This window comes from Corvus cornix, chromosome 13 (genome assembly GCF_000738735.6).
Source record: "Corvus cornix cornix isolate S_Up_H32 chromosome 13, ASM73873v5, whole genome shotgun sequence".
Lineage (NCBI taxonomy): Eukaryota > Metazoa > Chordata > Aves > Passeriformes > Corvidae > Corvus > Corvus cornix.
The window spans coordinates 17,705,287-17,731,448 of NC_046343.1; the positions used below are offsets into that span (position 1 = coordinate 17,705,287).

Genomic DNA, 26,162 nt, shown 5'->3' on the forward strand with positions numbered 1-26,162 from the left:
AGACTGATTTGGGATATTGTTTCACATAACTATCTCTGTGACAGCCATAATTTAAGATCCTTGTGTTTTTAACTGAAACTCTTCTCACTGTAGCCCTAACACAGTGGTGTGAGGGATGAGTGAGGAATAATCCCACAATATTATTTTATGCTGATCAGACCTTTCTATACAATATAAAAGGAGCAGACACAGATGTTCACTTCCTCCACAAAGGCCAATTTTCCTTCCACTAGATGCTATTTTGAATTTGGATTATACAATATAAATGCAGTTTTTCAGTATGTAAGACTCCATAATATCCTACAATTGAACCAACAGGTTAAGGCACTTTTCATCTGACTGCACTAAATTATTGATTCACTGGTCCCTTTTTCAGATTTTAAATCACCTGAACAGAAGGAAAAATAAATGCATTAAGACTTTCCAGTCTCAGTGAGAAAATATATGTAGATAGTTTGAGTCCCTACAGTAAAAATAATCACATAGAGTATCTTGCAGTAATCCATCTGATTTTGAATTAACCACTCAAAAAGCAGTTTATTTCAAAAAATATATTTTTAGTTTGCTTGGGAGTTGACTATATAAGCCCCATCTATCAATTCCTGCAGTTTGGGTATTACAGTATGAATAATATATGCCTTTGCCATGTGTATAAGATAACAGCCTTCACTCCTCAGTGCTCTATGTTTCTTATTCCAAATGTGACATAAAATACAATTTTCCTCAAGTAGCTGAAAAGGAATTTAGAATAAATGAATTATGAATACTTGAATACTTGAATGGAGATAGACGCTAATTTTGTAAAAAAAAAAAAAAAAATACAAAGCAAAAGAGAATACAAAGCAAAATATCAAGAATTATTTATTAAATTCAGTGAGACACTGAGAAGGGCCTAAAGATACAGCTGAAGAGTGATGTTTTCTCAAAAAACACGCCTGAATACCTGCACATCTTTTTAAGTTATCACTTCAAAAGCTTCTTAAGCCCTCTTGAGCCTTTTTCAATAGCCAACAAGAAACGTGCCCCTTGACCACCTACAGCTGTGAATTCAGATGGATTCAATTCTAGTCACTTTTTCTTATTTTAAATTTTTTTTTGCTCTGTTTTATTTATTAGGGAGGCTCAGGTAATCGTCTCTAAAGCATCAGGAAACTGCATCTGTTTAAAACAGGTTCCAGGGCTGGGCAGAACAGGGATATCACCCAAAGCCAGCTCCTGAGCTCCTGGTCAGCAGAATCATTATTTCTGTTTCTGAAACAATTCAAACAATATATTCAATATCTGGTGCACTGTTGTATTGGGTTGACCCTGAGTTGATGGACAGTCTTTAAGACCAATTACGCTTCTCACAATTTACATATTTAAACTGCACAGAAAGGCGGGACTTCCCCTTTTGTCGGAGCTCGCTTGCTGGAAGGTGGGGGGGCTCCGAGCCTCCCGGCCCCGCCGGGCCGGGCCGGGGCCACTGCCCCTTTCCCCCTTTCCCAATGCTGTGGCACGGACCCTGGGTCGCTGGGGGGAACTGTCCCAGAGCCGCAGGCAGCTCAAACCAGCCATGGACTGCTCACAGCTAAACCCATCCAGCGCGGCTTCTGGGGACAGGTGGGTCCCTCTCCTCTCCATGCGGAGCCGGCGGAGTCAACGGGAGCCGGCAGAGCCTCCTGTCTGCAGCCAGCACACTTCGGGCTGAACTGAAGAGGGCACCATGCAGCCAGCAGCACAAAGGGAGCGAGGCTTTCCCCACCGTAAAGCCTGAACAAGAACACCCTTCAACACGGCGGCTTCAGAGTCAGAGAGAAAGAGAAGTGAGTCACGTGGGACGGAGCTGAGCATGGCGACGGGAGAAAAGAGGGCGGTGCCGCGATTCTGGCGTGTAGCTTAAAAGAAACCTTCTTGCATGCCGTGGTAAGAAACTGTAATACCACAAACTGTTTGTCTCTTTAATCCATTTGAAGAACATGGGGGGATGGAGTATCTTCGTGTGCCTGTGAAGATTGTGAAGAGTGCCTATGCCAGGCTATATAGAAGTAAGTAAGAGGCTGTTAGAGACTTGTGGCGAAGAAAAGCCTTTGTGTGCAGGCCAAAATAACTTATCCTTAAAAAGATGAATAACCCCATGTGATGGCCCATGTTTTGTAGTGTGAAGGAACTGTGAGATTTTTCATGGGAGAGATGTTCTACACACAGCAGATTGTTTGTTTCCGGGCGGATCTGCTGTTAGTGGCAGTTTGGGAACCATGTGCAACTGAAGGAAAACCCTTTTTTCCTTAAGCATAAGAGAGAGACTTTTCAAGAACTGGAACACTGACTAACATCCCATGTTCTGTTATCCCTTGTGTGAGCTGGGTAAAAGGAGAGAAGTGCTGGAGGGGGATTTGCTTTAATTTTGTTTTGTTATTTTCTCTTTACTTTTAATTCTATTAGTAATAAAACTCTTTCATTGTACTGCAACTGTTTAAGGTTTGTGCCTGCTTTGCTTTTCTCCTAATTCTTATCTCACAGAAGGAAAATAAGTAAGTAATGAATATTTTGAACCAAAACCACTACATTTAATTGGTGTTTCCGCCCGGTTTCGAACTCAACCCGCTACAACTGTCCATAATGCAGCACTATGGATCTGCCTGGATACTGACTGCACTCCATAGGGCTCTGGCAGTGCAAATAATCATGAAAAACTATCAACTGACGAGAGCCACTAATAAAGGATTATTTGGCACACAACATATGACTGAAATGTTCTCTGTGTATATTTTTGGCCTGTGGCCTCCCTCACCCCATTTTCTTTATGTTCTTAAAAAAATAAAACAAAGCCTTGGCTTTCCCATTTTTCACCACCCCAGACGTATTACTTTCATTTCAAGCCAAAAAGGAATTGGAACTTTATTGTCATGGAAGAGTCAGGAAGAAGCCCAGTTCTTATTTGTTTTGGACCAGGAACAGTTTCTTTTTCTGACTTCTTTTTCCAGGTTTTTAACATGTGGGCACACACAGTTATTTGGACTGTCACAACAACTATTTAAGACATCTCTCTGTTTGATGTATGGTGAAAGAGTCATAAAAAAAGACAGGAGTGGAAGAGCCAAACAATTACAGGCAAAATTTCAAGGGGTCATGGTGGGAGGCACATGGAAAAGAAGAAAACAAGACTCCACATAGTAACAAATCCAAGAAGCACTGAAAACCTTAGAATTGTCAAAATTCTCAAAAGAAAGCATTTGGATTTTTGTTTTAAAATGTGTATACATCTTAATTTTTAAAGACTTAAATGAGTTAAATGAGGGTTTTCAGAGGGAAATGTATTTTCTGCTGACCCAAAATGATTTTCAAAATTATTTCTCTTTTCCTGTGCCTGAGAAAAACACAGTTTAGGATAACTCAGCAAAATGTTCTTGCTGCCTTCTCCTCTGGTAAAATCAGCAATCTAACAACATAATTTATTCACACAGATGTAACCAGTATCTCGACAGACCCACAACAGCAAAGCACTTTCCAAAAGCCTTGGGCTGGTGGTCACAATGAGAAAGCAGCCCAACAGTTTAACAGCAATGGACTTGGGCTTTTATTCTGTTATGGGAAAAGAAACGTCTTTATGTCAGACAGAGAATTCCCTCTTCAAGCCTTCACTTGACCTTTAAAAATCACAAGGAACCCGAAGAAATGTCAGGGATGGATAATGGTTAATGATGTTCACCAAAGCACAGTGACAGCATCCTGAACCAAACAAAGCCATCCGCCTGCACTCTACTGTTATCCTCGTTAGAAATGGAAAGTCACAAGCACTAAAGCAGATGATAACATTTGTTTTAAAGGAAATGTTAATTGAAATTGGCATGCTGCTGCTCACAGCTAGGAACAGGACCCCAAGGGATCAGCAAAAAGAAATGGAAAAAAAAAGGTGAGTTTTTCCAGATGAGCACTGACTCCCAGCCAATGATGGGGAGGGCTCCATGTCTGATAATCCATTTTTAACTACAGCAGGATTAACTTTGACCTGAATAAAAAGCCATTTCTAAAGTGCAGAAAGCCTATTATCTGTTCTTTTAAGCATGTGAGTGGGAGTGGAAGAAAATAATCACGCGAGATCTACTTTTTCTTAATTATTTTTTAAAGAGATATTGGGACCTGAATATCTCAAAATAAGAAGAAATAAAAATATTCATTTTAATGCATGCCATGTAATACTTATCACTTAGTCACTGCAAAGTGCTGTCAGGTTTAATTACAGTCTTCAGTGGCCCAGCAAGATGAATAAGTCATGAATCTTAACACCCAAATCCGAATCATGAAAGTTAGCTTTCTCCTCCCCTCCCAGTGTATACTGGATCCCTCAGGAGAAAATAACATATATTAAAAACAGCTTCTAAACAGGACAACAAACTTGCCCAAATTAATTCTTTGTTAAAAACTGTTTTTATAGCAGGGACCAAAGTTTACTTATGGACAAGAAATAACCTAAGTCAGCCTCACTCTGCATTAGTACTTGCTTAGTACAGTAGGAGCTATCCAGGGCTGGGGGACCCTGTAAACACTGAATAGCAGTTGGAAAGAAAAGATTCAGGTATCAGTGGCTGCAGAGACTGAGCAGAGAGACAAAGCAATCTCAGGAAGCTCACTGCAGCAGCCTCCCAAGCCCAGCACTCACATGCCTATGATCAGGAAATGCAGCACTCTTCCCAGGCATAAAACTCCAGGGGGAAGACCTCTTCAAAGTTTTTTTCCCGTGTCGTGCTCCATCTCACAGGCATCCTGTTGGCATGAACTACCACTTAGCCTTCAGCTACTCATTTTCCCAGGAGCTTGTTTATTCATGAGCACCTCAATGTTTATCTCAGGGCTCAATACAGTCTAAAATGCACCAACACCTGAATGGTTTGAGGAATGGCACTTAAGAACCTGATCAATGAAACATTTTTTCACTGACTTCAAAGAAAGCACAACTTCAGATAAAAAGAAACCCTATTCAAGGTATCCAGCAACTATTTTCTCATATTTTGAGGAACATGGTAATAATTTTTCTTCATTACTGTTTGGAGAATAATTTCTGGCCTTTGGGAAATTACCTGCTAGGCAGGCCTTACAGAAGACAGGTCTCCATGCCCAGTTTTCAAATTAGACTTATTCACATCTCCAGTCATGAGAAAAAATCAATACAAGTACAAATTGAAGATTGTGTCAAAGTCACAGCCCCATGGCAGCCACTCTTCATAGGGTTAGATCCCTTGCCAATAGAGATGGCCTTGGCAGCTGGACAATTCACTCCTTTGTGCTGCAGCATCACCTCTTTCCCAAGCACTGTAATGTTTTGCTACTTTCAGGGGCCAATACAGCAGGAATTAATCTGATCCAAAATTCACAATGTTCAGCAGGATGCCCTCACTTATTTTTAACTGGCTACCAGGGAGATTTCCCTGACTTTTGTTTTCTCCTTTGCCCTTCTGAACGGAAATGAGAAACTGCTCTCTGTGCCTTCTTGCCCTCTTTTGGTTCTCATTGGGTCTATTGCTCTCTCTAGATTACATCTTGCTCCAATGGTTGTGTGTATTTGAAAGGCCCCTTCCCTCACTGCAGTAAAAAAACCTTCTTACAACAATTGGCATCACCTGAGCCATTCTGATTGACTTCCAGTCACTGCCAGTGAAGATGAAAATACGGTCATTATACAAATACACACACACACACACTACCCCCAAAAAATATGTAAGAATACTTAAACCTAAGACAGTTAAGGTCTTGCATGTGCAGAAAAATAAGTGAATTTGCTGAAAACATCAAAAATATCAAATTCCTCTGAATATCAATATATGACTTTTTAAATTCTATTCATTACATTCAAGTTGATTAGTAGTTCCAATACCCATTGTTTAGAGAAGAGATGGGAATGCAGCTCTTTTCTGACCTCAATGGGTTGTTGCATTTCAAATGTGAATACTCATTATCGTCTCTTTTCAGAGTTTTTGATTCAGCAGCCAAATGATGCTTTTAAGGAAAAGGAAAGCCTAAGGCCCATACTGAAAAAAAATGGATACATTAGAGCTATGGAAATAATTTATTCATACCCTAGTGTGCAAGAGCCACTCTCAGCCAGATATATGCATGTGACAAAACTCTTTAGGAAATCAGCTTCTATTATAGAACATATTTGGAAAGGTAAAGCTGATAACCTATCTGAAGTATATTTAACAGGCTTCTTCCTTTAAGCTTTCATAATTACAGTATTAAATTCTCTGCTTTTTAATGCATTAGACACACTGAGGACATAGGACACTCACTTAATTAATGTTACATAGAAAAAAAAGGTGAGGTCTTCACAAAACAACTCAAGAGTAGAAGCATATTCTACATACCTGCACTGAGTTCCTTTCTGAGAAATAGGAAGAAGAGGGAGAAACATTTGAAATGGAAAAGAGGATCACCTTTTGCAACATTAGGTCTGTTGACTGACATTCTTAAACGCTACTTTTGATTATGTTTTATTTTAATGAATAATAAATGTGGCTCTGTAGAAAAATTAAAGTAGTTGATAGAAAAACCCCTAGCCCATAATTTTCAAAGCTGCATTCCTGCATACAGGGCCCTAAGCTTTGATACAGGCACAGAAATGGAAATTTATCCAAGAGCAAGAATTAAGAGGCTCCTGATACAGAATAATTAGAGCCTTGGGGAGGTACAGGTTGAGAATTCAAAAATGTGTGTGAGTTTACATGGTTTCCAAACAGATGTAAAGTTAAGGGTTCTTCTATGAGTATGCCTTCTAAGATAGTGGAAACTTAGTATTTCCTGCCTGTAATTGCCTGCAATGCATTTTATCACTGCCTTACCACCATTCATTTTCCTTTTTTATACAGCTCTGAGGGGAAACAGCAGTTTCTCTGGAGTACAGAAACAATTCATCCAGAGAATACAGGGTATGATAGTACCTTATAGAAAGACTGAAATTATCACAGCTCTCATCACCTTCCAGTATAGGGGGCAAAAAAAAAAGTACCTTTCCGGAGGTCAGAACAAATGCCACGTGCATTTCAAAAACTCCATTTTAAAGTTCTGTTCTGAAAAAAAGGGTTAACAGAGCAATATTTCTATTCTGTTTCTGGCACTTTCATTATGCCATCAGTTATTACGGTGACATCTTCTAATAGGAATTTCATCATGTATTCAAACTGGTGAGCAGAGTCATTCAGCAGCCACAACAAATTTAGCTCAACAGGCTTTATTTCAAGAACTACAATGGTGTCAAGTGGTCAGTCCTTCATTTTTAATTTCTGGTTATATGAGATGCAAATGCATGATCTCTCATGCTAACTGCCAGCCATGGCAAACAGTTACAATTACATTCTAACATATCCTTAACTATGGGCAAACAACATTATCAAGCTGGGGATGGGGCAGTTTGAATCACAAAGAAAGGACTTATTTTATTATGGAAATTTTTAATTTATTTTCCTCTTCATTTACCACAGTCATGTCTTCCTAATCAGAAAAATAAATACCACAGTCTGTACCTTGATCCAAAGTAGAGAAGTCCAATAATTGCTAGATTTATTTTTCCCCCCTTTTTATCTACACCTGCAAATTTGAAAAGACCAAGTCATCTGTTACACAACCAGCTCTGTGTACCTAGGTCTTAAATGCTGCTTAATAGTGAAACACAATGTTCTCCTCCTATACACAAAATGCAGTGGCACCTGGCACACAGATATCTGTGCTCTCTGTCCAGCACAAGGGTGCCAGTGGTCCCTGCACACACTGGACACCATCTCATGATAGTCAATGTAATTGAGGCCCAACACTCTCTGGAGTTCTGTGGATCTGCCTCCCTATTTGGATCAGCGAATGCTGGAACGTCACCAGTAACTGGCCCAATGAAATTAGTGAACATAATGGCACTTCCTTAAGGCTTTGAGGACACAACTGGGTCACTGGCAATTCTCAACAGTGTAAAAACATAGTTATTCATTCAGTCCTTTAGCCAACAGCCTCTGTTCCAACGGACCTTATCAGTGATGCCAAATACTTTCTTTTATTTTAAGCTCCTTTAACTATTGACTGGTTTATTTTTATTTGTTGCTACCAAACAACTTCTGACACATCATATCTTTGAAGTCCAGTCTACTGTTTATACAGAAAAAGTGAAGCTGACTCTCCTTCCTCTACTTAATTGGAAAAACACCCAAACATTATAAATGAAGCTCCTACTTCAAATGCTGATAGGAAGCAATGCTGAAATTTGCTGTAAAAGAGTTGAAAACACGCAAGCTTAACATCTGCTTTCTGAGCTGGCCAGGTCAGTAAAATCTTTAATCATGATACATGTGCTAAGAAAATTAAGGTACAAGAGATTCAATGTGAGAACAACAAAAATTCATTTAAACTCATGAATAATCATGAATGCTATCTGGAATTTTATTATTAGTTCTGTGTTGCACATCCATATTTTTAGGTGGAAGTGTATCCTGCCCTACAGCAAGCCCTGTCTAAAGTCCTGACGAGCTGTAAACCCTTGTTTCTATTGCCAGCATGCCAAGCTATTGACCCATAGCACCTTAGGGTTGTTCTGATTTGGACACAATAACTTGAGGAACATGCTCACTTCAAATGCCAGATCAATTTTGTTGTTTGCACATGGGAAGTTCTTCTGTGACATGAATTGGAATGGTTGTAAAATCTATTGATGTTTGTAAAATCTAATGGAATGCAAAGGAAAATATCCCTTGATTTCATATTGGGATACTGTAAAAGGCAAGAATGGTTAATCCTCACCAGCCCTATCAATGTCACATATATGCAGTCTTATTTACATTAAATGCCATAGCAGAGTTTACTTAAATTAGAAGGTTACACATGACTAGATAAAATTAAAGGAGTCACTTCGTGAATTTTTAATTTCCTCTGTAGTGATTTAATTCCGAAGTAATTTGAAAGAATCCTCTCAAAATGTAATATCAAATTACAACAGAACCTGCTTATCTCTACCTAAGTTATCTTTCATTGACCAGTCTTCAGATTCCAGGCTCTTTTTTCAGTGTTCTAGTGAACTCTAAAATGATTACTGAACAACATCTAACTCTTCATTCCTTCCAGACTGCACAATACAACTCTTTACAGCAGAGATGTGTTTAGTGTTGGTCTCCTCCCCATATTACACAAAAGATAAGCATTATTGTTTGGGAGTCAGCCACCCCACATTTGTTCACCCACAATGTATCTTCAACAAATGTCTAAATGAAGAAACAGACATTTTTTCTCATTTGCACTACCCCAGCCTGGATAAGGTCCTCCCATCTCACCCTCAGGCCACTGCCAGGACCTTGAAGAAGTGCTGTGCAACACTGCTAATTCATGCAACATCAATACAAAACTCAATCCCAACTTTATACTAGATAAATTAAAAGTGATGGAAAGAATTTCAGTAAGTTGCCCAGGGGAAGCAGAATATTTATTTCAACAGTGCTCCAATTTCCAAATCGTCCTAACTAAGCCGGTTGTCAACACAGCAAGATTACACTGCTGGTTCATTGCTGTTCTAGCAGATGGTGAGGACCTGTAAAAGCTGAATGCGCTGCCACTTTGCTGTTCTAACAAATTAAAACTGAAGTCTTGAAAAGTAAATTTGTTCAACAGCAATAACAAATGTGAAGTTTAGACCCTTCATAACTATATACACAGGTACATATATAAGTTTGTGAGCACTTATCCCATCTTTTGAGAAACTCAGAGCTGTGAAATAGTTTTTCTGTGAAGATTTTGGATTTTGTTTTTAAACAAAATATAACCAGTCACAGTTCATTTATCATTTCAATATAAAGTCACTGTAACTGCAAATGTCTTCAAATTTTGGCAGGGCACTCTAAAGCTCCAGAAAAGGCTTCCAACAAAAACATAAAATGGATTGTGAACAGCTAATTAAGTGTGATAGCCAGCCTTGTGAAAGAGAGAGAGCTATCTTTGGATGTGCTACATCATTATAGCTCTCTCTGGAATAATTTTCTTAAGAATAAGAGAAGATTTCACTCCCTGTCCCAAATCTCCAAAACATCAAAAGACAACAATTCTAAATGACATAAGTCACACTTCATCTCTTACTCTCTTAAAATCATAACCAGGTTATCTACCGCCATTATTAGAGAAATTGTTGCTCTATGGCTGGAACCATTGCAATATTCTCACTGACTGACACTAGCTAAGGATGATTTCTGACCAATTCATAGACCACAGCTATTTTTTTTTTACAATTACTGCATCTCTTACAATGTCTATACATCATACCTGAAATTTTTTGTTGTCAGTGTGGACACTTCTGGTGAAACAAACAATTATTATCCACATTTTACAGATGAAGCAGAAGGATGATGAGTCTGGTTTGGGGTTTGAGGCATTTTTGTTTTGGTTTGTTTTGAGCTTTTTTAATGTGATTGGTTGGTTTGGCGTTTGGTGGGGGGGGTTGGTGGATTTTTGTTTGTTCTTTTAAAAGGCATTTGAATGCCTTCCGGCTCCACAAAACAATAGCAAGCACTTCATTAAACACTCCTGTTTTCACAAGCAAGTTTAAAATACTCTGAATCAAGGAAGATGTTCTTTAACTAAGATGCTTTTGGAAATAAACTTTATAACTCAGAGCACTAAGCAGATTCATACTTTCAAATATGGGTTCTGGGAGTATCAGAAAATCACTCCAGAAGTCACCAGCAGCACAGGGAAATGAACCATGGATTCAGCAGTCTGCACTCACTCCACTGAGACAGGCAGACTCTCATTGTCTAATCCCCCACCCACTTAATTTTCAGGGCCCTATTTATATGCTCTCCTCTCTTACCCAGTCCTGCTCCAAAACAACCCACTTCACCTTCACACATGTCCTTGTTAAACCTTTTACCAAATTACATATTAACATACTTCTTATCATATCTTTTCCTCATCATTTGTCTTTCTGTATCCCAAGAGTGCCATGGAACTTGCTCAGCATTCCTTTGTGTTTGTACAGCATCTAGAAAACATAGACCCCTGATCCACTCAGGGGTTTCTTTGGTTACTATGGAGATAGAAGTAACAGCAAAAGGATTTAGGATGAACAAGTCTAATAAGAAAAATACACACCTATAAAAATTACATCATACTGTCTAGACCCTTTGACCACATTGCAATAGACTGATTGAGGTTATGTTTCTTCATTGCCTTATTTAACAAGGAAGGAAATCAAGATATTCCTCCCTGATGCACCTGACAACACCCTATTGAATGTCCAAGCTGAAACTCTACTGAGGTAGAAAACGAGGATAGGAAAGAAGATTTAAGATTGCTTGTGTAGTGAGGGAGGTTTATCAAGGTTTAAAAATATCCAATTAGCACATTATAAACTGTTAACCTAGATGGATGCTACTATTTGGGCCTGCTTTTAAAACCTGCATGGATTTGCCAGCCTTTCTGGCTTGTAAAGATCCATCCCTGTTAGATACATCACCCACCGGCACAAGAATTTCTTCAGCTGCTGTTCCCGCTCTGTTCTGCATTTCCTCCCTCTATTGCAGCTCCAAAACTTCTCTCTTACACTGCCTGGCAGAGTTAATCTCAGCTATTTAACTTTACAGAGCAATACTGCCCAAGGTAAGGGGGAAATATACAAAAAGTAATCACTAGAAACAGAAACAAAATTCAAAAAATTTCAAAAGTCAAAAAGAGCATGACTGCTATAGTAGCCATACATACATTTATTCACAAAATTATATATCTATTTTGTGCATACAGAAAATAGGCATACAGCTCACTGCCTCTACAAAATCAAGATGCCTACCTTGATAACTGCTATCAGCAGTTTATGTAAGTAAAATTTTTCCACACAGATGACAAAATTTCCTAAAATAAGGGTCTGTACTAGAAAATCAACGTTCAATAAGCCAAGCCAGCATGCCTGTGGCTGAGCCAGAATTCTGTGAAACCACGATTTAGGTCTGGGTGTAGAAATACCTACTGACAGCTGCACTTGCTGGTGGGTATGGTTTGATTTCACCATCTATTTCACAAACACCCACAAAAGGGTTTTTGCATCTAAATATTCATAAGGTGCAAATTAGTGGTTTCACAGCTATTTTCCCTTTCTTTTCCTCCCACAGTCTGCTACAATAAAGCCTCATTTCACAGAATCACAGTTAAATGTAAGCAAGGTCTCTCCCTTGATCTACACTCAAGCGTATCACCCCTTGAGATTATTTAAAATACTGATTATTTAATTGTTTCTGATGCCTCTGAAGCAGGACATACATGTTGATACTGACTTTCAGCTAGTGAAAATAATTGGAACTCTCAAAATATTTTGAAAAAGGCTGAGAGATGATCCCAATGGCCAGTTCAAAACCTGAAAAGTTAACAAAGGTATCACACACAACAGGTCCTTCTTGAAATCACCTATCTCAATAGTATGAACTATAGACAGCATCCTAGTAGCAAATCACATTTGCTTTACAAAAAGAGAAGTGTAGCACAAAGTATGTTGTGTGGGAGGAAAACAACAGAGTTTCTAAGAAAAGAACAAAACAAAAAAACAACAACCAAAAAACCCCCAAAAAACCCAAAAAAACAAACCAAAAGAAAAAACCCCACACCAGAAACCCCTCTCCCTTTTAATCAAGTTACTTAAAACAAACTTCTATTAAGGTAATACAAAATATATAGGTCCAGTCCAGAGTCCTGACTCCCACAAAGCCTCTGTATTTGAAAACACTGATTCCTAGTCCCATGGTTTAGCTTCCTTAAAAGTTTATTTGATCTAAAGAGTAGAGCTCATTAACTTAACACTGAAGTCAGAAAACTCACACAGGATAGATCACATGGTGAGGAAATCCATCCTGATCCCGGGACTGAAGAAACATGACCTGCACCTACCACTGCTGCTGACACAGATCATTCTAAGGATGGACACATATGAAGACCATACACACAATATCCTCATCCTGAAGTCACTGCATTTTTTTTTTTTTTTAATAAATACTAGTAAGTTTTAGGAAAAAAACCCCAACTTTCTTTTTAACATGAAAAAGAGAGGTTTTAGTCCCAGACTCCTAAATTATTAGTATTTAAGTATTTAATCTGAACACTGAAGAGATGAATCCCTATCATTTGCTGATACACAGTAAACACATGCATGGTAGCTTATCTGCTTACAGCACTGCAGTATTTCTTACAAGGATGAAAAGAATTCTTAAGGAAAATTCCACTCTGCAGTCCCTCCTCAGCCATCAGACAACACTGGAAGGTCAGAACTACAGGGGGTGGAGGACAGCACTGAAGGAAGCTTTCCACTGACTGTCTCAACTGTGAGACGTTCTAGAAGACTGTGGTATTTTGGTTTACATGCACTAGAAGAAATGCGGCAGAACATTTGCTTGTTTTACATTGTTTTCTTTTCTTCTCTTCCTCAACATTTGTTTTTTCCATCATCTGATGTCATTACATATATAAGAAAAGTTAAATATTTACAGCAGCTCAGGCATATATAGCAAATCCCTATAACAATTCCCCTGGGAAACCCATCTCTCTGATTCAGTTTTCAAGGAACCACAAGACAAGTATTTTTTCCTATAAATAAAGATGACACTACAGTTCCACATTGAAACTATTTTCCCCCAATTTCAAACCTGAATATACAAATTCCATTTGCTGTCCTGTTTTATTCCAATAAATGAAGCTTTACCAATGGATCTAAGCAGAAATGTCATCAGTGCTTGAGTGATTGTTGGATATTATTTTTTTGATATGAAATGAACACTGCATGAATTGGCAAATTAATCTGCAAATGACATTACTAGCTTGAATAGATTTAAGCTACTCCATGTCAAACTACAGCTTATTGTTATACAACTTTGATCACTGGCTAAATGTACAAAGTCTACAATGTACAAGGCATCAGAAATGATCTTTATAAAAATAAGATTAGAGAGTAATAAGAACAAGGTGGTTGCTGGAGATATTGTTGACATTTCATATTAAAGCCAGAAATTGTTATGAAATTGAGTTGAAACATGCTATAACAGGGAGAAAAAGGTGATCATCAATAAATTTCATTTATTGGAGCACTCCATTATTGACATTTTATAAAATTAGAAATCATGAAACTGCTGCTTTCCACAAGTTTGACAAGGAGTAAGATCATTTAATAGCATATTAAGAAAAGGGAACCAGCTAGAAGTTACAGTGAGTGAAGCATTTTCTCATTGAAGTTTTAAAATATTCTCTGCTAATTCTTCCCCTCTTCTCACAGAGATTTAGGAACATGATTCATGGACATGCATAACCATGTTCTTTCAGCCCCACTTGTTAGGGCAGTGCACAAGGCAGAGGGCACAGAAGGATGAATGCCCTGAATGGTATGAAGATGTGGGACTGAAGAGGTGAAAAGAGGCTTGGAAGGAACCATCTAGCACCCAGCTCTCTCTGCTGCTCTGTCTTCTCCAAACACCCTGACTGCAGGAGCTGACCATCACAGTTCAGAATTAAAATTGTAACCCTCTGTGAGATGCAATAGTCCAGCTTCCATAGTCAAATTTCTCTACTACTTTATTGCTTCCTAGCCAGTCAGACACAAAGCACAGCTCACTGCATTTTTGACCTGTTAGCTAAAGCACCAGTTAGGGTTCTAACTGCTCATTTATTAAATACATCTTATGCCTGTTTCTAACAGTAGGATATCCAAAAAAACATTGCTATCTACGCAAAAGAACTCACTATTCAAACACATATTCTGAATAGCTTCCCAGCCTCGATAATTTCCTCACTTGCAGCATTCTGTAGTTGAGACATTTCCAGTATCCAAATGTTGCCATTTCATCTTTCTTAATCTATTCCCAATAGAACCATCATAAGTTATAATAAGTAACTCTGAATGGCAGATTTCTGAGGCAAACACATGATTTATGATTTAGCTTTAAAAAGACCTCTTAGGTTTAACATTCAAACTCCTGTCAAACACACTTGTAAGTCAACACACGCTGATTGGGACTGCTGGAGCCTTATGTGAAAATGGCTGATAACTAACATGCCAAGGCATTCTTTTGTTTGGGAGCATTATTCATGCAGTTCTGAGGTAACTGGCTTGTGCCCACCCATCAGCCTCATCACCAGCTGCTTTCCCATAGAAGATTCCCAGCCACAAATAGGGGTATTTCATTTGAATCACACAGTTGCTCCACTGGACAAAACTGAATCAATATCCTCACAAGTAAAATTGACTTAGCAGCATTTACAGCATCATTACATATTTCATCTTTACATACATACCCTGATAGGCCACTGAATTCACACCTCCCCTCACCCCAGAAATATTTGAAGAAATGTTTCCTTCAATAAGCATTATATTTGGAGCTTTTTATTTCTCCTTTTGCATTATAAATAGGTTCATATATCACAATTAACTCTTTCATTCTTCTTGTACAGAATATATAGTCCTATCCAAGCTTACTCCCATAAGCTTTGCTTAGATGACTATATGACTACAGCATAAACTTCTGCATATTCTTTAACACACATATAGGACAAAAGTATGAATTAGAACTTTTTATATTATTTTAATGATATTCACTGATGATCACATACTGAAATGTGGCCCTATTTAAATAATTTATCAAAGAAAAAGATAACTTAGAAAAAATAATATTGACCTAAAAAGGCTAATTCACCGCACTGCGTGTAGGGAAAAATATTCTTCAGTTTAATGTAGACTAGCTAATCTTTTTTCCTGTGGTTGAGATGCATCTTTTTTGATGCTAGGTTTGTTTTACACCTTTGCATTCTAGCTTATGACACAGGTAAACAAACGAAGTGTGCAGGCACAACTGTACTGACTGAGCTGCTCACCCATGACCCTGCCAGGCCAGCTCCCAGGGTAGCAAACACAACAGAGCCCTTCTCCACCAGCACAGCCACAGCAAGCCCACACTCTCCCTGACTTCAAAATGGTTTTGCCTCAGGACCATGTGGTGGTTTAAACTTAATTCGATGGACTGGTTGCTAAACAAATTAAAAAGTTGGTACCGCCTCTGCAATTCACATATTTGAAGGAAGACCAAGCACAGGAAGTTCCTTTTGTTCCTGTTTCCCCCCCGGGATGGCGAAGCGGGGGGCCCAAGCCCCGCGGTGCAGCAGCGCGGGGCCGAGGCGCTGGGGAAAGCCGCGCCGGCTCCGCAAGCAGCCATGACCAGCCTTAAACAGCAGCGCAGCCGGAACCGCGCAGCGCGGCTCTGGGGCCGCTGGGCCCCTTCCACGCAGCCAGCGCGGCTCGTGTCGAACCGAGCAAAAACATGCAGCCTACAACAGCGAGTTTTCCCCAGAGCAGAGCCTGGACAAGAGACAAGATCAACTTCTTAGCCGCAACTTAACAGGAACCAGCTTTCTTCCAGGTCAGAGAGAAAGGAAAAGCGAGATCATGTGAGATGAAGCCAACATGGCGGCGCCAAGGTCAGTAAAGGAAGGGAAGGAGAGCAGGAGCTCCCAGCGCTGGAGCTGAAAATTCTCCTTGCAAGCCATGGTGAAGACTATAATACAGCAGGGGTTTTTTTCCCCCCTATAATTCATAAGATGAATTGGGGGGATGTAGCAATTCATGTGTTCATGAAAAATATTCATGCCAGAGTATATAGATGCAGTGAAAGACTTTTAGAGATTGAGAAGAGAGCCTTTACTTTCAGGCTGGAATAGCTCATCCTTAAAAGACTAAATCCCGTGTTATTTGTGACCCATGATGGCAGTGGGGGAAGACTGCAAGATTCATGGGAGGGATTTCTTTTTTTTTTTTTTTCGCTGCAGCAGATTCCGGGCAGACTGTTGTTTGTGAAAGTTTGAACCGCCCTAGAGAAATTCGCAGAGAGCTATCTCCCGTGGGAAGGATCGCACAGCACAGCAGAAGAAACTCTTTTCCTTAAACACAGGGAAAGACTCTTAAGAAATGAAACTGTCAAACTCCCATGTTTGTTTCCCTTGTGCAGGTTGGTGGAAAGAGGGAGGTACTAGAAGGGAAAGGTATTCTGGGAGTTTGCTTTAATTTCGTATTTTTTTTTTTTTTACTTTTAATTCTGTTAGTAGTGAATTTTCTTATACTACAACTGTTTAAGTGTGGAACTGTTTTGCCTTGAAGTTTTTCCGTTTTCCTCAATAGTCCTCATTTCACCTTGTTTTGTATGTGGTGCTTGGCACCTAACCAACGTCAAACCATGACACTGTGCTATGCTTTGGGACATCAAATTTTGTTTTACACATCTTCAGAAAGCTCCTGTCTAATTCGAGCCATTTGATACCATCAGAACTTGGCCCTTCTTTTATGACAAACCAATCACAAAAAGAGTTTTCACGTCTCAATTGTAAAGCAGTCTGCAGGAAATTAGCTGTAAAAGAGACGGGAGGCTTTTGTGGCACAGCTGAAAGCTTATGAAAAACAAATTACAGAAGAAACATTTTTAATAGACATGCTTAATGTTTTTATTGGTGAGAATGCTGAAGTGGCTGCCAATTCAACTTTGCATCCAAACTGTCAAACATAATTGCTTGTATATGTGACATAATAAAAATCTCCATTGTAAAAGCCTTAAGAACGCTAAGTAATGTAACACTGGCTTTTACAGCATTAAAAAGGAATAATAGACTTGTGTCCAGTTATTGTATTTAGAGAAATGCAGGAAACCCATTAGATTTCAAAGACAGACAAATTGTTAAATTGCTTTTGCCACTTTGATCTGCACAAAAGACAGAAATCGTTCCTTGGGAACATTTTCAATTTAAACTTGTCTCCTTAAAATATGCTTTTCAAAGTGTGCATTAAAATAAAAGGTATGTTCAAATTCAAACACTCAACTAATAATTTCTCCATGTTGATAATTGTATTAATCGGGTAGCAATCTGTGCATCTGTGATATTGCTGTGACCTCTTCAGTTGAAAGCAGCTTGTAACCGGCACTCTGAAAATTCAAGAGTCATTGACCTGAGTGCAAGAATTTTCTATTTACAAAGAAACGTGTTCAGCGGGTAAACAGGAAAAAAAATTGTGTTGAATTCTCAAGGCAATCTGAAAGATGAAGCAAACCTACTAGAATCAATTGAGGCATAATAAGAAAATGGAGCGGTAAAAACAATTTAAATGGGGTTCTCCTGCTGCTACAACCAGTCCAAGATGAAAGCTTAACTTCTTTCCTTAAGCAGAGAAAAGTCCTTTCCAACACTTTCAGTGTAATCCCAGCACATCTGGAAACTTAGCAAGGGCATAGTCTATTTCCAAGGGGAGAGTCAGACAGGCAAAAACAAAACTGCCACAAAGTATACCTACGACAAAGTATACTGGAAAAAACTCTAGAAGGTAATGTCAATGGTTACAGAAAATAACAAAAGGGAAAACAGATTAGAAATTGTGAAGGTTATGGTGGAGATTGAATCTTATTAAATATAATCTTCACCCAGGCAAGACCCCCTTCGATAACCCCAGGAAAAAGGAGAGGGAGTAAGACATGGATGATGTCCTCAATTGTGTTCCCAAACTACAAATCAACATAAGGGACAGTAGGTAAAAATAAAAGAGAAATTTCTTTCTTTTTTTTTTTTAACTGAAAGAAAAAGCTGCTGAAGAAACAGTCAGCAGGAAAAGGATGGCCTCATACTTCATCATACTTTGAAAATACAGCTTTATTTAAGCATTTCATTTATATTAGCTCTTTAGAAAATAAATCTCACATCAGCCTTTATGTCTTCTACAGAGAAGAATCCTTTCCTCATAAAAACAAATAATGTCCTCATAGCATACAGAGCTATGGCATCATCTTGAAAAGCAGTATTCTCTCTGCAAGTAACTGCCGCACAACCTTCCTCAACAGTCAGTCTTTTAAGGGAAAGAGAGCACAAGATTCTTAACATCTAATATTAAAGAATGTAACTTGGTTTGCTTCGGAAGCAAATCCAAAGAAGTTACATCAGACTGCCAGTATCAGTGCAAGAGCTCACCTCCATCTAGAATGCCTCTGACTCCTTTTCATCTGCAATAGTAAAGGCATGAAGAAATAATCAGGTAAATATTACAAAATCACATGCTTATAAAATAGAGCAGGCACTCCTCATTAAGATGAAACTAGAGAAAAAGGAGCTATTATTCACTAAACTATGTCCACCTTCAAGAGCTTTTTCTTTTTAATCCTGGTCTGGTACCAACTTCCATATAGAACCAAAATTGGAGACCTAAATTAAGACAGGATTCAAGAACAGATCCCACCAAGCAGTATGCAGGAGCAGGTTTGGATTTTTTTTATCATAAAAAGATATCAATAGAAATGAAACGTATATGAGAATTGCCTGCTGGACACTACTGGACTCTACCATCATCAGTTTATTGCTAGCTTATGTATCTATATAGCTATTATTCTTAGAGAGAGCTTGTTTTCACTCCTCTCTGTGCCAGCTATTACTGTCAAATTCTAACAGTTCATCTCCTCTCCTGTCTCTTGATTTGATTTCCTACTTCCTTGAAGTGCTACTATCTTCCCTCCAAAGGAGAGGGGAAAAAAAGAGAAACAATCTATACAAGATGCAGTTTTCAAGCAGGGCTTCACAGTATCTCAGTGGTCAAACTAGACAGGGATGCAGTTTGGAGGATTCATAGAGATAGTGGATCAGCTGTACCTCTGTCATAGAGTAAAGCCAAGGCACTTCACACTGGGCAGATGGGCTGAGTTTGAAACTCTCTGTGGCTGTTTTCATCTTCAAGTCCACACCTTGAATACTTTAAAAAAAAAAAGCTTATGACAAAACCAGGAAGAAGCTACAAAACTCTTCCCTGCCCCCTAATGCCTAAAAAGCAAACACAAAGCTTGGGCAGTGCCACCCTGCCTACCCCACAGGCCCCTCTTTACTGGTACACTTGGCCCATCGCTGTTGCCTCAACAGGAGAAACATTTGCTTCCCTTAGTCAGTCTTGACCAGGCAGATCTCAAAAGCCTGAGAGTTTCTCCATGCCAGTCCTTACCCAAATGTTGCCTTTTCCAGCTTCCTTTACATCCAGTAGAGGAAGTCCTGTCCTTAAGTTCTACAGTTTAAATATTTGAACAAAGGTATTGTATTCTCTTAACACTCATAACTTTTATTCTCAGCCTGTATCTATCACATTTTGCTCATTAATCAGCCCTGGTGATTTGCATGTCCTAGTTCTGAATGAAAGCTAAAAACTTTTATGAGGAAAAGAATTTTAAAGTTGTAGAGCATAGTTAAAGCATAAAACCTACAAATGGCAGCTTCCTCAAAGCTGGCCTCTTTAACAATTACATCCTTTCAAAATACTTCTTTGCCCAAAACCTGACCAAGCCCCTTGGTTTTTTTCCTTATAGTTATTTAAATCCCAGCCCCTTGTCAATATGGCTCTTCAAGAAAAGAAATTTAAAAATTCAAGTCCAGATTTTTCAGCACAAAACTGCAGAATGGAGCAGCAGGAAAACTGATCCTACACATACTGGGATAAGATGTGAGAGCTACATAATATTTCAGGAAACATCATGTTATTTCCTAGAACTGCTCACTTCCCTGGGTTGATTTTTCAGCTGACAGCAAGTAAAGGCTTCGAGCACCTAACACAACAGGTTTCTCACAGGAACTCTTTTTGTGGAAAGTCTTTTAGATTTCAAGAACTATGTAAAGAACTTCAAGTCCATCTTTCCTTTGCTTAGAAGAGACAAAAGTGCCTTCTAACTAAAATTGGAAATATTGCAAAATATCTACTTATAAATGGCACAGTACATTTGTATGCCAATAAATTTATACTTCCATTACACTCAAAATAAACAAGGGAGTACTGTACTGAAAGGAGGATTTCCCACTATTCTAATAAGTAAAAGAATATTATGAACTTCAAATTTTGCATGAAGACAACATGACATCATTAGCTTGAGTTACATATGTAACTAATGTGTTTTAAATGAAATAAATATGTGAAAGGCTTAAAGAAAAGTGATGGGGTTTACCCTAACTAAGAGCTATGCAGTACATATGGATGTGTGCAGAGAGGAGCTGGGGCACATCCAGCTAAAAGGTTTTAGGCCGTTAGGAGAAGGTAAAGGAACAGCAGACATGGCAAGCACCCCTTTCATTCTGGTGTTAAATAGTGCTCTAGAGAACTGCAGAAGACATACAGAAAATCAAGATCTTAACTGGAACAGACAAAGAAATAATGAAAATGAACTCAGACACTTACAAAGTAGAATTGAACAGACAGGGAAATGAAACAGAAAGAGGAAATTCAAAATTATCGTGCAGGGCATCTTTGGATAACTAAGCATTTTAGTGCTATCCTGATGAGCAGAAGCTTCATTAATCTTTCCTGACAAGTGACTTGCAAGAAACAAAGTTGTGGCAATATTTCTGCTACTAAAGGAAACTTCCATGAACTGCAGTGGCTGCAACTAAACCAATATGGTAAAACTCACCAAGAACACAATAAAATTGCTTTAAGGAATTGCAAACATAAATCTCTCTCCTGCAATGTCATTTTCTTCCCCAGTGCTAGGCTTTATGGGGCATGTCATCAAACATAGCACTGCTGCAGTGCCATTGACCCTGGGGTCAACAGAGCTGCTGTGAAACTGCATCATATCTGCCCCTCCACTGGGGTTTGTTTGCCCTTTTAATAAAGTATTCTCCTCCCTCACAATTCAGGTGCTGGTCCAAAATCAGAAAAGAGTTTTCGTTTCTTTTCAACCAGAAAAGACACCTACTTGTATTCTGGAATGGTTTTTCCACCTTGATACTTTGTCTTCTCCTAGGGGAGCACCTCCAAGATGGGGCTGTGATAGCAGCAGGGAAAGGCCTAAGGAAATCTTGCCACTCAGCAGTTTGAAGGAGACACTGCCTCTTAATCTTCCTCCTCCACCCCCATAAAACAGAACAGATGGTTTTAAGGCAAAACCTTCAGCCTGCCCTGAATGCCTGGGCTTCTCCTTGGACTTTGTCACCAGTGGGAAGGAAGAAAGGATGGCATGGAGAAAAAGACAATGTGGCTCAGACAACAAGGCCAAACATAGTTCCATGCCCTCTTTTCATGTGGCAAAGGAACAATCTGACTGTAAAATTCTGAAAGAACAGGTTAGCTCCATAGCTGAGTCATTAAAAGGTGTCACATTTAATTCTACATCAGAGTCAAAGTTCTTCTGGACAAACCACTCTGCTCATGCCATAAATGTAAGCAGCAACTGGCCTCTCCCCTATGCAACAAAGGGACAAAAATTAAAAGATTTCTTTCATGGGAATGCACACAATTTGATCACAGTGACACTGATTTATGCAAAAGCTTATCTGCTTTCTTGTTTATTCCATTTCAAGAAAGTTTGCTTTCTTGTCTTAGAGCCAGCTCCTTGCTATCAGAGGTACAGGGATCTGGAGGAGAGAGCAAAGAGTCCTGCCCAGAGGCAAGAGGAGCCAAGATGTTGTCAGAAATCGGCCCTTTTTCAGGTTTTAAAGGCATTTGGGACCTGTACAGATGTGAGTTCTCATTTTTATTGTTGCAGTGAGAGTATTATTCCCTTATGAGAAGCCGCCTGAGCTTCAAGCCACCTCTTGGTTTCATTAAATGGACCTTCCCTCCTCAGTGTGCACCTCAGAGAAGTTCAATTTGATATCCACAATCCCTAATGAGGCAACAGGGTTTTCTGTTGTGGAAAGGAGGTGTTCTATCAGTCCTGTTTTGGGTCACTCCTTTGGTAACTAGGGCACCCTGAATATATTCCTGTCCCTTTCCCCCTCACAACCCCTAAAAGCAGAAACAAGGAACAGATTTCCTGCAGAAGCCATCACCTATTGCCTTCGCTCCTTAAAAATTAAGTTCATTTTTGTTTCTCCAGATCAAGCTCCTTTTTTAGGAGATAAATCCTACATCTCAGAAGACCACACCTAAGACAGTATGGCAACTGGCCAATTTTCCCATGCTTGTCCCTAATAAATTATAAAAGTGTGTTTTATATTACTTTTAAATGCAATAGCAATTCCAACTTTATATTCTATAGAACTTACACATCATGTCAAAATACAAACAACCTGGAGAGCAGAAGGATCTGAGTTTTCTCTTAGATTTGGCACAAACCCCAGTACTGAGTGTTTTTGCAGACAGCTGGGAAGGGGGGAAGCTACAGAAGAATCAGTTTTGACTTTTTTTTTTTTTTTTTAAATGAAATCAAAAGACAACAAACCTTCAAATTGAGACACAGTATAACAACATTGCCAACAGAGAGAAGAACCAACAGGTTCAGGCACCCATCCATTGCTGCTTTCTTATGACCTGAACATTCTAACTGCATCAGAAGTGGGGTCTGTCTAACTGTGAACACAAGTAGCAGGACATGGTGCCCATCTCAAGTGAGAAAAAAAATCAACCTCTTAATACACCCAAAAAAAGTTCTTGAACAAAATATAGGTTTTCCTCCTTATAAGTATAGATTTTTACTTTGTAAAAAGCAAGGTCAGAATTGTGGGTGTTGCTTTAGAAGGAAAATAATATAATTAGAACATACTTTTTATTGAATTAAGTACAAGGCAGAGCAGTTCATTTAATTCAATAAATGCAACAACAAAGAGAGCTCCAAGTATCAGATCTTTTTAACAACAGTGTTTAGGTTCACCCTTCACATTAGCAGCTGGAAGACAAATCAATCTCAAACTGAGAAACACTTGAGCAGGGTTGCCTCCAGGAAACCGACGGCAGCAGCACAAACACACGTTACACATTCTGCAAGGTTAAATTAATGTGAAGTAAATTCCTCAAGTTATGTAAATAAATTACAGTAATGTTGTCTGACAGCTCATATTAAGTGAGATTAATTCAGCAAGCATAAAATATGCAGGGGACTTAACACCCTCACGGATCCCTGTTCATCTTATGGCAACCAGGCAAACCTTCAGGCCTAAGGAAGATGCTGCAGCCTGGAAGCCACAGCAGCAAACCCAATACGTGGCTGCTCAGCAGGGGCAGGGCTCTTGGATGGCTCTGGGAAAGGTCACTGCTGAGGCTCAGCCCAGCTGATCTCACACTGCAGACAGTGCCTGCCTGCAGTGCTGGCGAGGAAGGGACGCCCTGAGTTCCGCAGAACTGCTGAAAAGGGGAGAACCTTCAGAAGTGAAGCAGAGACCTCTCTGCCTCTTGGAGAGCTGTAAACTGACCACCAGGTAGGTTTGTAAGCTGTCCAATCTGTGAACAGACAAACCAGAGAGCTTCTAGATAATTCAGAGGAAAAGGAACTCGGTTTGCAAAATTTAAGGTCTCCCCTCCCTCAAGCCTTTTTTTTTTAAACAATTTTCTCTCACAATCAAGACCTCAAACACAGACAGCAAAAAATCCACCAGGAAACACCAGCAGAGGATCACTCCTCCATAATTAACACTGCTATCTCCATTCTTCTCTAACTTTGTGAAAATCTTCCTGACCCAAGTGAAATTCTTTCCTCTTTAGGGGGAAAATGATACAATTCCATCAAAGCCACCATTAAAGGATTCATCTTTTGTCCTATTCTCCCCCTTCAGACGGACTTGGTATCCAGTTTCTGGAAGGTCCATTCTCTGAATCTGCTTTTACACACAAAAGAATGTATTTCCGTAGTGAAAACAAAGCACCACATAGACACATATACCCACACTGCTACAGAAAAAGGAGAGCAACTCACTGAACTCTGGGCTTTTGAAACTCAGCCCTAACCATTTTACCATAAAAAAAACCCAAAACCAAAAGTACTGAAAAATGGATTTTATTCTAGTGATTGTGTATAATAGTATTCAGTTTATAGACCAATATAAAGAGGAAAATATTTTCATTAAAGGAAGAGTAAGTGCAAAAAAGGTTTGTTTGGAAACCTCAAAGTAACTTTAGCTGTGGATCACAAGAAAACTAAAGATGTGGAGACACTGAAAACAGCACTCTGTCCAAAACCATAAGCCATTCATTCCACAATATATGACTGACTTTATCCATCTATTCTGTGATCTTTTTGCAGGCGTGACTTGACTCTAGCAAGCAAAATAGTTCTGCTCTTGTTAGGTTTAATCTTACTTCTTAATCTTCCTTTCAAATTTCATCTTAAATTTCCTGCTTTCAAGTATCAAGCCAAATTGATTTGATGCTTAATCCTCGACAAATAAATAATGAGCCTTTGAATTAGCCCACGTGTGATAAGGCAATGATCCCATTATTTCTCACATTCGTATAATCAGGCAGTGATTAAATTATTTCTAATGTCCTCAACATGAATGCAAAAATACACTAAAGAGATCTTTAACAAAGCTCCCCACCATGTTTTTTTATTAAATGCTCTTAATTTGAGTATTTTATCACATGATTACACTAGCTGGGCCATAAGAGCTTATTTTAATGAGAATGGGAAGAGCTCAAACAGTGGGTGTTCTGCATATCTCTTTGACATCTTTACAACCATTTGCCATTTTGAGTGTGATTAGCTGAATAGCAACTATTAGGAAGGTTGATTAATACTTTTTAAATTTGTCAAATCTTGGATAGCACTCAGATTATTTTTGGGGAGAACAGACTGAAACAAAGACTTCCACTATCTCCATCCGAGGACACAGCAAAATGTAATGTGGGCAACAAAGAAAAGACCTCACACCCAGCTCACTGCCAGCAGCACTGACATTTCTATTTACAGAGACCTGGATGCACATATGACATCCAAGGACTTAATTAATATCACGTTCACATAAGAAGCATGAGCACGGTTCCAGTTAAAGAAATGGTGTAGGCAGTGTGGTTTCAATGGGTGCCTCTGGGACGTTGCTATTGATAGCAGACACCTATTTAAGTGCTAAGAATCAACATGAAATGCCATTTAACATCCTATTTAAAAAAAAAAGTTTTTAAAAAATCCCCTCATAGTGAGCTTGCACAACAGAACAAAGAAGCGCATTAAAAGCACTGATAGGGGTATTAAAAGGCAATATTTGATGTATGCATATCTAGTACATTCATATTGAATCTGGCTGTGATATGAGTTGCACTAGTTAAAATTACATATTTCTCTTTTTCCTCGAATCAGAGGAGGCAGTTACAGGAAAAAATCAATATCTAAAGCTTACAAAGCCAAAATCTTCTTTCAGCACTAAGATATCATAGTGATAAAGGCCATGAAATAAAGGTCAGAATACATAAAATAGTCATTAGATGC

At 38.9% G+C, this 26,162-nt stretch overlaps 2 long non-coding RNA genes across 2 annotated transcripts in view; one reads left to right on the plus strand and one right to left on the minus strand.

The window, feature by feature from the left end:
• LOC109145562 overlaps nt 1-26,162 on the minus strand; it is a 55,945-nt gene that overhangs the window by 15,081 nt on the left and 14,702 nt on the right. The window lies entirely within an intron of this gene.
• On the plus strand, nt 16,099-17,620 carry LOC109145561. The gene is made up of 2 exons (XR_002047007.2): nt 16,099-16,440; nt 16,789-17,620. It is a non-coding gene; the product is annotated as an uncharacterized LOC109145561 (long non-coding RNA).